This window comes from Rutidosis leptorrhynchoides, chromosome 4, assembly GCF_046630445.1.
Source record: "Rutidosis leptorrhynchoides isolate AG116_Rl617_1_P2 chromosome 4, CSIRO_AGI_Rlap_v1, whole genome shotgun sequence".
Taxonomy (NCBI): Eukaryota; Viridiplantae; Streptophyta; class Magnoliopsida; order Asterales; family Asteraceae; genus Rutidosis; species Rutidosis leptorrhynchoides.
Window position 1 is genome coordinate 439,799,708 of NC_092336.1, and position 17,868 is coordinate 439,817,575.

Consider the following 17,868-nt stretch of genomic DNA (forward strand, 5'->3'; position numbering starts at 1 on the left):
AGATGCTAGTACTATCCTTTGTAGGAGCAATAGTAAAGATCATCCTATGATTTTTCGGTCTGGCACAAGGTCCTATCTCCGACCATGCTATGCAACCACCGTTTATTACAGTTGACAACCGATTTGGTTCAGGTGACCTAATGAATTCTGATGAATTCTCGGGATTTTATGTTCAATGGTAATGAACGCATTGAAAATAGGTTTTCAGAAAACAAATCGGTTTTATTTTTAATCAAAATATTTTCTCGTTCAAGCTCGAGTTTAGATATCATTGAATTCCATGAGTTTGTAATTCTCAATCTTTAAGGTCAATCTCTAGGATTGAGTAATATCAGTCTTAAAAGCTGATTTTTGATCTTTAAGGAGATTATCCTTTCTGGGGATTTGATTCATTAGTCTTATCAAGCTAATTTGCACGGTGCCCCCCATTGTGCGAGATAAATCCTTCTCAGGTTAGGATAAATCTGACCACATGGCGACCCTGTTTGATGCCGAGGTCCGTGGATTTCCTGATGATTTTAGAGATGACTTTTCTAAATTTTTCGTCAACCTACAGCTGGTCTGGACGACAACTTCATGACCTAAATCAAGAAGCGCGTTTCTTTTTCGGAAGACTTTACTTCCTTTTAATGATGGAATTGATTCATCGTGTAGATCCATATTTCTTACAGTAAATCGGGTAAACCAGTTAATTTAGTCCAAAGTAAAAGCACCTGCAATAACTTTACAAAAACATGTGATAGATAGTTTTTAATTGAATAACTTGGTACATTCTCCCCACACTTGGCTTTTTTCATGCGTCTTTTTATATCTTAATAAATAAATTCAAGCGTTTTAGTTGTTTCTCAATTTATGTCCTTTCCGAGGTAACAATAATTTCGGCATTAACACCTAGTTTTATCGTTCATAAATATGTATAAACATGATTTTGAATTCATTTAGTTAAAAAATTTTAAAATTTTCATAATATTTAGAAAATAAGCCAAGTATAAACCCGAGAGAATTTATAACCCTTTCCCACACTTGAGATCATGCAATGCCCTCATTTGCATGAAATCAGACTATAATTATAAATTCATGAGGGTGATTAGTGTAGGAAAGTGATTAAAAATACCCAGTTTGTAATTACAAAGCTCGTCGAATGATAGATGGAGCGCCTCATCGTTCATTCCTTCATTTATTATATCACATTTGTTGTTTTGCATCTTGTCGTCAAAATCAGTAGCTTTTGCTGAACTTAATGTTAGTCTTTGAAAGTGCGTTGTTTTACCCTGTTGTTTACATGATAAAATACAAACATATATACATATTTTTAAAGTTGATATTACCCCACGTTCAAAAATTTATAAAATCAAATTTTTTTTATTTTTTTTTTGCATAATTTAAATCAATAAAATTAAAAATAATGATGACAAAATTTTTCGCCCCGCCCTCGGGTAAAGTAATTTCGGCTCAACAACCTAGTCTTCAACTCACGACGAATTTTAGAAATCATTTTTTTTCAACTTAATGAAATAAAGTAATTTTTTTTTAAATTCACACAAAACTTAAATTTAAAAAGCATATTAATTTCATATAAAACCTACAAAATAAAAAAAAATCAGAATGGGGGGGAGAAAACTAGTTCTTTAGTGTCTGCTAGCGGAAAAGACCAATCGGATTCCATTCTCGGAACTACACGAGAACAGAACAACTAACTCTAGAGAGCATTTTCTTTTTAGAACACTTGAATCTCCCCACACTTAGGTAGCTGTGGTGTCGAAATTGTGAATAACTTCATCGTCAATTTCTCTTGGACCATAATCAACTTGCATATCTATGACTTTTTTTTAAGCCATTGGTCGGATTCCTGTGTAATATCCACAATTTCAACTAGTTTCGCCTTTTCTTTAGGCGATAGATTGGATACTAACTGGTTACATAACTTAGAGTTCCCCTTAGTTCTAGCATCGCGAATCCGTTTAATAAGTTTCTTCATTGAACTATTAATAACGGGATCATTTAATTTTGTATCAACAACGGGGTTCTTTGTTATCAGGTCATCATTAGGTGTTACTTCATTTTCCCCACGCTTAGACGTTTTATTATTGTTAAGCACTACCGTTGGAGTTGGTAAAACAACATGGTTCTTACCAATCGTTTCCGCTGGTTCAACGGTTTTGGTTGGTGGAGATTTAGACTTTCGAATCATAAAGGTGATCGATTTCTCATCATTACTAAGTGTCATTCTACCCTTTCTTACATCAAATAACGCCCCGGTGGATGCTAAGAATGGTCGACCTAAAATTAGAGGAACGTTTGAATCCTCTTCTATGTCAATGACAATGAATTCGACTAGAAAGGTTAAATTACCTACTTGAACGGGTAGGTTGTCAGCAATTCCAACTGGGTGCTTAATGGTTTGATCAAGGAGTTGAACACTCATATCCGTTGGAGTTAACTCACCTACACCTAATCTCTTATATAATGAAAGAGGCATAACACTCACACTTGAACCTAAATCTGCTAGTGCATCATACATGACACAGTCACTAAGTAGACAAGGAACAATAAATTCACCCGGATCACCTACCCTAAGTAGAGGATTTGGTGGAACTGTCTTCACCGTGTTTACTTCTACTGTTTTTGTTTCTTGCACTTTTTTATTCTTCTTCTTCTTCTTTCCAGAGGTATCACAAACTTTATTACCTATTACTTGCTCATACTCAACTCCTTTTCTTGAAAACGGGATGGGTGGTCTGTATGGTGCCACCACTGGCTTTACATACTCGGGTGGTGGTGGTGGTGTAACTTCTTCATTTTTACTTACATCTAAAACCTCCCCATCTTCTGATGCTGGTTTTTCAGAATTTGTTGAAACCATATTAACATTTTCATTCCGAGGATTTACTTCAGTATTACTCGGTAGCTTTCCTTGTTTCCTTTCACTCATCAATCTAACAAGAGTACCTACTTGTTTTTCTAGATTCAAAATAGAAGCTTGTTGAGTTCTAAATGACTGATCAAACCTCTCATTCGTTTGAGTTTGAGTTTCAATAAATTGTGTTTGAGATTCAACTAGCTTAAATACCACTTCTTCCAGATTTGACTTTTTCTCTTCGGTTTGTTGTGGTGGTTTATACAAGCCAGGTCTTTGTTGATTGAAAGTGTTGTTTTGAGTTGGTTGGTTATTCGGACCTTGTTGGTTATACGAGTTATTGTCGGGTCCTTTTGGATTGTAAAGAATGTTTTGATTTCGATTGAAGTTTGGCCTTGGCGGTTGATAATTATTCTGATAACTATTTTCCAGCCTTTGGTTCATGTAGACAACATTCTCACGTTGTTCCATCGTTTGTTCAATGTGACAGTCTTTCATTAAGTGTGGTCCACCGCATTGCTCACAACTGATTCGTATTGCGTGAATATCTTTATTCATCTTTTCCATTCGTCTCTCGAAAGCATCTATTTTTGCGGAAACAGAATCAAAGTTATGGCTAGAATCGGCTCTAGCCGCTTTAGATGAACGATATATATCTTTCTCTTGGTGCCACTCATGAGAGTGGGAGGCTGTGTTATCAATAATTTTGTAAGCTTCAGTTGCGGTTTTCTTCATAATGGAACCACCAGCTGTTATGTCGATGTCTTTTCGTGTAGCAACGTTGACACCATGGTAGAATATTTGTACTATTTGATAAGTGTCTAAACCGTGTTGAGGACATCCTCTCAACAACTTTCCAAATCTTGTCCACGCCTCATATAGAGTTTCATTTGACTTTTGTGTGAACGTAACAATTTCTCCTTGAAGTCTCACGACTTTAGATGCCGGAAAGAATCTTTTAAGAAATTTCTCAACTAAAACATCCCATGTGTCAATCGCCCCTTCAGGTAACGATTCTAACCAATCTTTGGCTTCTCCCTTTAAAGTCCAGGGAAACAACATGAGATAGATCTGTTCATCCTCAACTTCTCGGATTTTGAATAGTGTACAGATCCTATTAAATATACGAAGATGTTCGTTTGGATCTTCCTTCGGTGCACCACTATATTGGCACTGATTAGTTACCATGTGTAGGATTTGTCCTTTAATTTCATAATCTGGCGCATTAATGTCTGGCTTAATAATGGCGTGACCTTGGCCCGTGCGTGTGGCTCTCATTCGGTCTTCCATACTTAGAGGTTCCAGATTTTCCATAATTGAATTTGTTGAATACGAATCACTAGAAGATTCTGATTTAATGGTTTGTGGTTCAGGAGGAATGATTAGTGGTTCTGGATCTTGGAATTGTCCCTGAATATTCTCCGGATTCTCAATTGTGAGGTCGGGTTCAAAAGATGGATTATCGAAAATTTGAGTTGGAGTTCTTGGTCGACTAGATGATGATTCTAAAGAAAAATCAACGGCGATAATATTGGCTAGATGTCTTGATCGAGTTATAGGTGGTGAACGTATGAAAGGTGGTGAACGTTTTACTCGGTGCATTCACTGAATATCCTATTAGTTTTTAAAAGGAAAGAAAAATTATATAAGTTATCCAATTAATATACTTTTCTGATTTTGCCCACGTTTCGAATAGCCAAAAGATGCAGCAGAGGGGCAGGATTCGTTTGGTCTCAATATAATTGAGTACTGTTTGGCTCCAATAACCCGATCCACGTACAAATCCTCCTATTACTACGAACCAGAAAATTTTGATGTCTATCAATTTAACCACTTAAAATAAATTTTCGTAATTTTAAGAAATTTAGATAAGAAGTAGAATAAAAATCTTATCCTAAAACTAGAATAGCGAGAAATAAGAAAGAAAAAAATAACGCGTCGAAAAATAAAAATAAGAAAGTAGCGCGAAAAACGGCGTCGCAAAATTCTAAAGCATATAAATCTTAGTCTAAGGAATAAGCACTTAAGGGATTTTACGGCAAACCTAAAAATTCTAGAAATAAAAATAACTATGGCAAAACTAAACTTAATACTAAAAATTGTAACTAGAGTCTAAAAATCTAAAGGTAATAAAAAAAAAGCTTTTTTAAATTTTTTTTTTATATTTCGTTTTTAAGGATTTTAAATTTTTTTTTATATATTTTTTTTTTAAAAATTTTTTTTTTTTTTTTTTAAATTTTCTTTAAAAAAATGATTTTTTTTTTACAATTTTTTTTTAAAACGAATTTTTATTTAAAAAAAACGATTTGTTTACACAAATTTTTTTTTTTTAAATGAATTAATAATTTTTTTTATTATTATTATTTTTTTTTAAAACTTTTTTTTAACTCATTTACTATTCATGAATAGTAAATGAAAAGAAATTAATTAATTTACTATTCACATGAAAGCGACATGATAGAAATTATTAATTGCAAGTTACATAATATATCCCTGAAATATTTAATAAATACGACTTTTTAAAACTTTTAAAACTTTTACGATTCAAAATAGTAAAGGAAAGAAATTAATTAATTTACTATTCACATGAAAGCGAAATTATATAAATTATTAATTATAAGTTACATAATATACCCCTGAAATATTTAATAAATACGACTTTTTAAAATGTATCAAATTTGATTCTAAAATATTATTATATTATTATATTTTATTTCAATATTATTATATTATTATATTTATTAAATTATTATATTTAAATTAATATATTTTTAATCAATCAAAAACTAAAAAAAAACGTAAATACCCCGTGAAAACACAAAAAGTGTCCCCGAAATTATTTTTTTTTATAACTATATTTTTACAGATATAAATTAAAAATATAGCGTTTTAGCGCTCCCCGGCAGCGGCTAACATGCAACATAAAGAAGCATGTTATGCTTACGGATTAGTAATGTTCGCTTCTCATCAAAGTGAGAACAAGAACATCGGGCTACAACTATTAAACAAAACGTTCCCGCAAGTGACGGAGTCGGTAATTGGGGTAAGAAATGAGGTTTTTAGATTGTTACGGGATTGTTGGACATTACGTAACCCTCGTCCCTTTGACGACGTTACAACACGCTGTCTTATCAACGGCCATAACGGTTATGTTCCACAAGACCAAGGATGGGAAGTAATCCTAGTAAAACCAGAATGCATGACTTGTTTCTGGACGTATGAATTACGTGTCTTTATTGCCTTTGCTGAACGACTTGTGTACTAGCTAGAATTATCTTCACAACCATCTTGTATCAAATTTATTGTGTGCTATATTTCATGCTATATGTAAAATAAGTGGTATTGTAAGTTTGTAAAATATTGTGTAAAATTTTGAACGCGAAATATTATTATAATCAGTTTTTCATATAGAATTGTAGTAGTTGAATTGTATATTAGCTACTAAGTATGAACTTAAAGGGTAGGTACTACCCGAATTTAAACTTATAAAACGCTAATATGAAGAAAAAGCTTTTATAAATGAGTTCATATTATGCTACGAAATACTATTAACTACTCTTAATATTCTGTATGATTAACTTGTTCCATTTGACTATTTTGAAGGAAATGGCACCGACTACTCGACACACCGTGAATATGAATGAAGAGGAATTCCGTACTTTTCTAGCTTCAAACATAGCCGCAGTACAGGCTGCGCTACATACCAACAATAACCTTGGATCTAGCAGTACAGGAAATCATGTAGGATGCACCTACAAAGAATTCACTGCCAGCAAACCATTGGAATTTGATGGAACCGAAGGACCGATCGGATTGAAACGGTGGACCGAGAAGGTCGAATTGGTGTTTGCCATAAGTAAGTGTACTGAAGAGGACAAAGTGAAGTACGCTACGCATACCTTCACAGGTTCTGCGTTAACATGGTGGAATACCTATCTAGAGCAAGTGGGACAAGACGATGCGTACGCACTACCGTGGTCAGCATTCAAGCACTTGATGAACGAGAAGTACCGTCCCAGAACCTAGGTCAATAAGCTCAAGACAGAACTTAGAGGGTTACGAACCCAAGGATTTGATATTACCACGTACGAAAGACGATTCACAGAATTGTGCCTATTGTGTCCGGGAGCATTCGAAGATGAGGAAGAGAAGATCGACGCGTTTGTGAAAGGATTACCGGAAAGAATCCAAGAAGATATAAGTTCACACGAGCCCGCCTCCATACAACAGGCATGTAGAATGGCTCACAAACTAGTGAACCAGATTGAAGAAAGAATTAAAGAACAGACTGCTGAAGAGGCCAATGTGAAGCAAGTCAAAAGAAAGTGGGAAGAAAACGGTGATAAGAATCACCAATACAACAACAACAGCAATTACAACAATAATCGTAACAATTATCCCAACAATCGCAACATCAATCGCAACTACAACAAACGGCCCAACAACAACAACAACAACAACAACAACAACAACAACAACAACAGCAACTACAACAATCATCCCAACAACAATAATAATCGCAACAACAACAACAATCAGAAGCAGCTATGCCAAAGGTGTGAAAAGTATCACTCGGGGTTCTGCACCAAATTTTGCAACAAGTGTAAAAGAAATGGTCATAGCGCGGCGAAGTGTGAGGTCTACGGACCAGGGGTTAATAGAACGAAAGGAACAAATGGTGTCGGAACGAGTAATGGCGGAGGAAGTAGTGTCGGAGCAAGTTATGCCAATGTAGTTTGTTATAAATGTGGAAAACCGGGCCACATTATTAGAAATTGCCCGAACCAGGAGAACACGAATGGACAAGGCCGCGGAAGAGTTTTCAATATTAATGCGGCAGAGGCACAGGAAGACCCGGAGCTTGTTACGGGTACGTTTCTTATTGATAATAAATCTGCTTACGTTTTATTTGATTCGGGTGCGGATAGAAGCTATATGAGTAGAGATTTTTGTGCTAAATTAAGTTGTCCATTGACGCCTTTGGATAGTAAATTTTTACTCGAATTAGCAAATGGTAAATTAATTTCAGCAGATAATATATGTCGGAATCGAGAAATTAAACTGGTTAGCGAAACATTTAAGATTGATTTGATACCAGTAGAGTTAGGGAGTTTTGATGTGATAATCGGTATGGACTGGTTGAAAGAAGTGAAAGCAGAGATCGTTTGTTACAAAAATGCAATTCGCATTATACGAGAAAAAGGAAAACCCTTAATGGTGTACGGAGAAAAGGGCAACACAAAGCTACATCTTATTAGTAATTTGAAGGCACAAAAACTAATAAGAAAAGGTTGCTATGCTGTTCTAGCACACGTCGAGAAAGTACAAACTGAAGAAAAGAGCATCAATGATGTTTCCATTGCAAAAGAATTTCCCGATGTATTTCCGAAAGAATTACCGGGATTACCCCCACATCGATCCGTTGAATTTCAAATAGATCTTGTACCAGGAGCTGCACCAATAGCTCGTGCTCCTTACAGACTCGCACCCAGCGAGATGAAAGAACTGCAAAGCCAATTACAAGAACTTTTAGAGCATGGTTTCATTCGACCAAGCACATCACTGTGGGGAGCTCCTGTTTTGTTTGTCAAGAAGAAAGATGGTACATTCAGGTTGTGTATCGACTACCGAGAGTTGAACAAACTTACCATCAATAACTGCTACCCACTACCGAGAATCGATGACTTATTTGATTAACTACAAGGCTCGTCTGTTTATTCAAAGATTGACTTACGTTTCGGGTATCATCAAATGCTGGTGAAAGAAGATGATATTCCAAAGACTGCTTTCAGAACACGTTACGGTCATTACGAGTTTATGGTCATGCCGTTTGGTTTAACTAATGCACCAGCTGTGTTCATGGACCTTATGAACCGAGTGTGTGGACCATACCTTGACAAGTTTGTCATTGTTTTCATTAATGACATACTTATTTACTCAAAGAATGACCAAGAACACGGTGAACATTTGAGAAAGGTGTTAGAAGTATTGAGGAAGGAAGAATTGTACGCTAAGTTTTAAAAGTGTGCATTTTGGTTGGAAGAAGTTCAATTCCTCGGTTACATAGTGAACAAAGAAGGTATTAAGGTGGATCCGGCAAAGATAGAAACTATTGAAAAGTGGGAAACCCCGAAAACTCCGAAACACATACGCCAGTTTTTAGGACTAGCTGGTTACTACAGAAGGTTCATCCAAGACTTTTCCAGAATAGCAAAACCCTTGACTGCATTAACGCATAAAGGGAAGAAATTTGAATGGAATGATGAACAAGAGAAAGCGTTTCAGTTATTGAAGAAAAAGCTAACTACGGCACCTATATTGTCATTGCCTGAAGGGAATGATGATTTTGTGATTTATTGTGACGCATCAAAGCAAGGTCTCGGTTGTGTATTAATGCAACGAACGAAGGTAATTGCTTATGCGTCTAGACAATTGAAGATTCACGAACAAAATTATACGACGCATGATTTGGAATTAGGCGCGGTTGTTTTTGCAATAAAGACTTGGAGGCACTACTTATATGGGGTCAAAAGTATTATATATACCGACCACAAAAGTCTTCAACACATATTTAATCAGAAACAACTGAATATGAGGCAGCGTAGGTGGATTGAATTATTGAATGATTACGACTTTGAGATTCGTTACCACCCGGGGAAGGCAAATGTGGTAGCCGATGCCTTGAGCAGGAAGGACAGAGAACCCATTCGAGTAAAATCTATGAATATAATAATTCATAATAACATTACTACTCAAATAAAGGAGGCACAACAAGGAGTTTTAAAAGAGGGAAATTTAAAGGATGAAATACCCAAAGGATCGGAGAAGCATCTTAATATTCGGGAAGACGGAACCCGGTATAGGGCTGAAAGGATTTGGGTACTAAAATTTGGAGATATGAGAGAAATGGTACTTAGAGAAGCTCATAAAACCAGATACTCAATACATCCTGGAACAGGGAAGATGTACAAGGATCTCAAGAAACATTTTTGGTGGCCGGGTATGAAAGCCGATATTGCTAAATACGTAGGAGAATGTTTGACGTGTTCTAAGGTCAAAGCTGAGCATCAGAAACCATCAGGTCTACTTCAACAACCCGAAATCCCGGAATGGAAATAGGAAAACATTACCATGGATTTCATCACTAAATTACCAAGGAATGCAAGTGGTTTTGATACTATTTGGGTAATAGTTGATCGTCTCACCAAATCCGCACACTTCCTACCAATAAGAGAAGATGACAAGATGGAGAAGTTAGCACGACTGTATTTGAAGGAAGTCGTCTCCAGACATGGAATACCAATCTCTATTATCTCTGATAGGGATGGCAGATTTATTTCAAGATTCTGGCAGACATTACAGCAAGCATTAGGAACTCGTCTAGACATGAGTACTGCCTATCATCCACAAACTGATGGGCAGAGCGAAAGGACGATACAAATGCTTGAAGACATGCTACGAGCATGTGTTATTGATTTCGGAAACAGTTGGGATCGACATCTACCGTTAGCAGAATTTTCCTACAACAACAGCTACCATTCAAGCATTGAGATGGCACCGTTTGAAGCACTTTATGGTAGAAAGTGCAGGTCTCCGATTTGTTGGAGTGAAGTGGGGATAGACAGATTACGGGTCCGGAGATTATACAAGAAACTACCGAGAAGATCATCCAAATTCAACAACGGTTGAAAACCGCCTAAAGTCGACAAAAGAGCTACGCTGACATTAAAAGAAAAGATATAGAATTTGAAATTGGAGAGATGGTCATGCTTAAAGTTTCACCTTGGAAAGGCGTTGTTCGATTTGGTAAACGAGGGAAATTAAATCCAAGGTATATTAGACCATTCAAGATTATTGATCGTGTCGGACCAGTAGCTTACCGACTTGAGTTACCTCAACAACTCGCGACTGTACATAACACTTTCCACGTCTCAAATTTGAAGAAATGTTTTGCTAAAGAAGATCTCACTATTCCGTTAGATGAAATCCAAATCAACGAAAAACTTCAATTCATCGAAGAACCCATCGAAATAATGGATCGTGAGGTTAAAAGACTTAAGCAAAACAAGATACCAATTGTTAAGGTTCAATGGAATGCTCGTAGAGGACCCGAGTTTACCTGGGAGCGTGAAGATCAGATGAAGAAGAAATACCCGCATCTATTTCCAGAAGATTCGTCAACACCTTCAACAACTTAAAATTTCGGGACGAAATTTATTTAACGGGTAGGTACTGTAGTGACCCGAACTTTTCCATGTTTATATATATTAATTGAGATTGATATTTACATGATTAAATGTTTCCAACATGTTAAGCAATCAAACTTGTTAAGACTTGATTAATTGAAATATGTTTCATATAGACAATTGACCACCCAAGTTGACCGGTGATTCACGAACGTTAAAACTTGTAAAAACTATACGATGACATATATATGGTTATATATATAGTTAACATGTTTTTATTATAAGTATGTATCTCATTAGGTATTTTAACAATGAGTTATATACATAAAAATGAGACTATTAATTTAAGAAACTCGAAAACGATATATATAACGATTATCGTTATAACAACGTCTTACTAGGTACATATGAATCATATTAAGATATTGATACACTTGGTTAATTATGTTAAATGATAAGTAAATATATTATTAAGTGTATTAACAATGAAATACATATGTAAAAATAAGACTACTAACTTAATGATTTCGAAACGAGACATATATGTAACGATTATCGTTGTAACGACATTTAACTGTATATACATCATACTAAGATATATTATATATCATAATATCATTATAATATAATAATTTAACATCTCATTCGTTATAATAAACAATGGGTTAACAACATTCAACAAGATCGTTAACCTAAAGGTTTCAAAACAACATTTACATGTAACGACTAACGATGACTTAACGACTCAGTTAAAATGTATATACATGTAGTGTTTTAATATGTATTCATACACTTTTGAAAGACTTCAAGACACTTATCAAAATACTTCTACTTAACAAAAATGCTTACAATTACATCCTCGTTCAGTTTCATCAACAATTCTACTCGTATGCACCCGTATTCGTACTCGTACAATACACAGCTTTTAGATGTATGTACTATTGGTAGATACACTCCAATGATCAGCTCTTAGCAGCCCATGTGAGTCACCTAACACATGTGGGAACCATCATTTGGCAACTAGCATGAAATATCTCATAAAATTACAAAAATATGAGTAATCATTCATGACTTATTTACATGAAAACAAAATTACATATCCTTTATATCTAATCCATACACCAACGACCAAAAACACCTACAAACACTTTCATTCTTCAATTTTCTTCATCTAATTGATCTCTCTCAAGTTCTATCTTCAAGTTCTAAGTGTTCTTCATATATTTTACAAGTTCTAGTTACATAAAATCAAGAATACTTTCAAGTTTGCTAGCTCACTTCCAATCTTGTAAGGTGATCATCCAACCTCAAGAAATCTTTGTTTCTTATAGTAGGTTATCACTCTAATACAAGTTAATAATCATATTCAAACTTTGGTTCAATTTCTATAACTATAACAATCTTATTTCAAGTGATGATCTTACTTGAACTTGTTTTCGTGTCATGATTCTGCTTCAAGAACTTTGAGCCATCCAAGGATCCGTTGAAGCTAGATCCATTTTCTCTTTTCCAGTAGGTTTATCCAAGGAACTTAAGGTAGTAATGATGTTCATAACATCATTCGATTCATACATATAAAGCTATCTTATTCGAAGGTTTAAACTTGTAATCACTAGAACATAGTTTAGTTAATTCTAAACTTGTTCGCAAACAAAAGTTAATCCTTCTAACTTGACTTTTAAAATCAACTAAACACATGCTTTATATCTATATGATATGCTAACTTAATGATTTAAAACCTGGAAACACGAAAAACACCGTAAAACCGGATTTACGCCGTCGTAGTAACACCGCGGGCTGTTTTGGGTTAGTTAATTAAAAACTATGATAAACTTTGATTTAAAAGTTGTTATTCTGAGAAAATAATTTTTATTATGAATATGAAACTATATCCAAAAATTATGGTTAAACTCAAAGTGGAAGTATGTTTTCTAAAATGGTCATCTAGACGTCGTTCTTTCGACTGAAATGACTACCTTTACAAAATCGACTTGTAACTTATTTTTCCGACTATAAACCTATAATTTTCTGTTTAGATTCATAAAATAGAGTTCAATATGAAACCATAGCAATTTGATTCACTCAAAACGGATTTAAAATGAAGAAGTTATGGGTAAAACAAGATTGGATAATTTTTCTCATTTTAGCTACGTGAAAATTGGTAACAAATCTATTCCAACCATAACTTAATCAACTTGTATTGTATATTATATAATTTTGAGATACCATAGACACGTATACAATGTTTCGACCTATCATGTCGACACATCTATATATATTTCGGAACAACCATAGACACTCTATATGTGAATGTTGCAGTTAGCTATACAGGATTGAGGTTGATTCCAAAATATATATAGTTTGAGTTGTGATCAATACTGAGATACGTATACACTGGGTCGTGGATTGATTCAAGATAATATTTATCGATTTATTTCTGTATATCTAACTGTGGACAACTAGTTGTAGGTTACTAACGAGGACAGCTGACTTAATAAACTTAAAACATCAAAATATATTAAAAGTGTTGTAAATATATTTTGAACATACTTTGATATATGTATATATTGTTATAGGTTCGTGAATCAATCAGTGGCCAAGTCTTACTTCCCGACGAAGTAAAAATCTGTGAAAGTGAGTTATAGTCCCACTTTTAAAATCTAATATTTTTGGGATGAGAATACATGCAGGTTTTATAAATGATTTACAAAATAGACACAAGTACGTGAAACTACATTCTATGGTTGAATTATCGAAATCGAATATGCCCCTTTTTATTAAGTCTGGTAATCTAAGAATTAGGGAACAGACACCCTAATTGACGCGAATCCTAAAGATAGATCTATTGGGCCTAACAAACCCCATCCAAAGTACCGGATGCTTTAGTACTTCGAAATTTATATCATATCCGAAGGGTGTCCCGGAATGATGGGGATATTCTTATATATGCATCTTGTTAATGTCGGTTACCAGGTGTTCACCATATGAATGATTTTTATCTCTATGTATGAGATGTGTATTGAAATATGAAATCTTGTGGTCTATTGTTACAATTTGATATATATAGGTTAAACCTATAACTCACCAACATTTTTGTTGACGTTTAAAGCATGTTCATTCTCAGGTGAATACTAAGAGCTTCCGCTGTTGCATACTAAAATAAGGACAAGATTTGGAGTCCATGTTTGTATGATACTGTGTAAAAACTGCATTCAAGAAACTGATTTCGATGTAACATATTTGTATTGTAAACCATTATGTAATGGTCGTGTATAAACAGGATATTTTAGATTATCATTATTTGATAATCTACGTAAAGCTTTTTAAACCTTTATTTATGAAATAAAGGTTATGGTTTGTTTTAAAAATGAATGCAGTCTTTGAAAAACGTCTCATATAGAGGTCAAAACCTCGCAACGAAATCAATTAATATGGAACGTTTTTAATCAATAAGAACGGGACATTTCAGTGAAAACTAATGGAACAGAAAAGGTAAATTTATAATGAAAATATCAGACGTAGTAATCGGGACATATCATCACATTTAATTAAAGAGATCCTAATTTCCTTAAATCTTGAAGAATCAGATCTTATAGATTTTCAAGATTTTCTTTTGAATCCCTTGAATTCCAGAATTCAACTCAGTTTACGTCAAAAGCTAAGGAAAATCTTATTTTCTTCAATTCACTCTTTAGCGATAGCTTCATTCGTATTCTTAGAATAGTCGAATTATTTTATCATTATTATTCAATGATGATAAACCTCTAATTATCAACTCATATTGGTCATGAAAACATTCTTATTGTTAGCCATGACCACCTCACTCAAATTTCGGGAAGAAATTTCTTTAACGGGTAGGTACTATGATGACCCGGGAATTTCCGACTAAATTTAAACTTAATCTTTATATGATTTCGATTCGATAAGCAAAGTCTATTAAACCGAGTCTCAAAATTTTTGAACTGTTTCATGAAATAATTTGACCTTCAACTATTCTCGACGATTCACGAACAATTATCTGTAAATAAATATGTATATATATTATATAAATATAAATATAAGAATATATAATTAATATTATGATTTAATAAAGAATACTTTAAATAATTAGAATGTAATAATAGGGATAATTAAGGCTATTGTTAAAATAAATATATATATAAATATATAACTATATATATATATATATATATATATATATATATATATATATATATATATATATATATATATAAATCTATATAAGATTTCTATTAAATAAATACATAAAATATACAAATATTAACTAATCAGTAAATGGATTCACATAATATAATAGTGCATAAATGATAAATGGTATTGTATTAAATTATAAGTTTGAATACAATTTTTATATTAATATTATTTTCATTACTTTCATTATTATTATTGTTGATATATATATATATATATATATATATATATATATATATATATATATATATATATATATATATATATATATATAAATTGATATGTTAAAGTTGTATTATTATTATTATTATTGTTGTTGTAGAGATTATTATTTCCATTATCATTAAAAATCATTATTTTATAGTTATTATTAGAAATGAAACAATATACATTATTATTATCATAAATAATATTATTATCATCTTTATAATCATAATTATCAGAATTATTAGTTATTATTATTATTAAAAGTATTGTTATTATTATTATTAATGCACTAATATTAACAATTATTATAATTATTATATTAATACTATTATTAATATTGATTATTATTAAAAACAATTATAATTATTGATTAATAACTTTATTTTCTATAAACTATATATATATATATATATATATATATATATATATATATATATATATATTTATATATATATATACATATATATTTACGAATTTGATCTCACATAATCTGCTTTATGTTACTATCGTACTGTAAATGGCTTCCAAAAATTCGTACCAATCAAGCTTAATCACTACAGCAAAATCCAAAAGCAGTTACAAATCCAAATCAAACGCAATTCCTTTTTATTATTATCATTTATTTGATCTAAATGGAGGATAGCCTGTCGAACCAAATCAACTACAAAACAATTTTAAAGGAATCTGGTTACAGTAAACGAGCTCCATTATACTCAATAAAAATTATTGTATCAATTCAACGAGTGAAATCAAATTAAAAATCACAGAAAAAAGAATCCGTCGCCCTGTTCTTGTTCATTTTTGCCAAAACTCAAAATCGAATTCAATTGCAAAATCCATAAATGCCATATTGTTAGGAATAATTACTTCAAACTATCTGGAAAGTTTCGCTTTCCAATTTCTAAAAACGAACTTGAAATCAGGAGTCAAAGTTTTTGAAAAAATAAAGTCAAACGTTGTTCATCAGTTAAATTCGAGATATGTGATGTGATTCAAGTTCAATTAATGAATTCAAAAGTTTCCTTGAGTGATTTCAAACCTTTTTCATGTTGTAAGTGTAGTCTAAAACGTTTTCAAAATTGAAAAGTGAATTCGAGTTCATATATATGAAACAGCGACGGTATTATTAATTTTTTTTACTCTTTAATTCGTGAAATTTATTTTCTGTTAATTTTTATCGTAACTGTTAGATGTTGTTGTGTTAATGCAACATCAGTAAATAGATTATGGGTTGGTCTGAGTTCAATGTTGAATTGGTACAATGAAGAAGAAGAACAGAAATTCATACGGGTTATAATTAAATAGGATTGGGTTTTAATCAGAAATATACAAATGGTTCGATGGTTAAGAGGAGAGTCGGGTGGGCGAGAGGTCTTGGGTTCGATTCCGGCCTGAGACATTTCTTTTTTGAAAACCATTTTGAGGTAGTTTTCTTACTAATTGTTATTATTATTGTTATTATTAATTTTTGGTATTATTACTAAGTATTATAGTTATTATTATTGTTAGTGTTACTAATAAGTATTAGTTACCTTTAATTATTATCATAAATAATAAATACAATTATATTACTATTATCATTAAGATTATGATTATTATTATCATTATTTGTATGAAAATGATATAATTCTCATTAATATTAGTATTAGGATAATTTTATGATTTTTAGTATTAGTATTAATATAAGTGGTTTTTATTAACATTATCATTATTATTTTAATTAATATTTGTATTAATAACATTGTTATAGTTATTATGATTATTATTAATATAAGTATCATTATTAACAAAATCATTATTATTATTAATATTTTCATTATTAATAAAGTTATTATTATGATCACTAGTAAAACTTTAATATCAAAACTATCATTTTAAGCAAATAAATATTTTGTACATAAAATATATTTATTATATATATATATACTATACTTATATTAAAACTACAAATAAATATATATATATATATATATATATAAAACCTACTAAAATTATTTATATAAAGACTTACAAACAACAAATTATCGATTTTTAAATATAACATTAAACAAGTATGTATATGAATATATTAATATAACTATAAAAATATTAACCATTTGAATGTACATACAAATTAAAAATATATGTTATTAATATAAAAATAATGTAATTAATAAATTTATATATATATATATATATATATATATATATATATATATATATATATATATATATATATATATATATATATATATATATATATATATATATATATATATATATATATATATATATATATATATATATATATATATATATATATATTCATTCGAATACGATTACATGTATTAATAAATATACAAATGATATAGGTTCGTGAATCCGAGGCCAACCCTGCATTGTTCAATATAGTCATATGTATTTTTA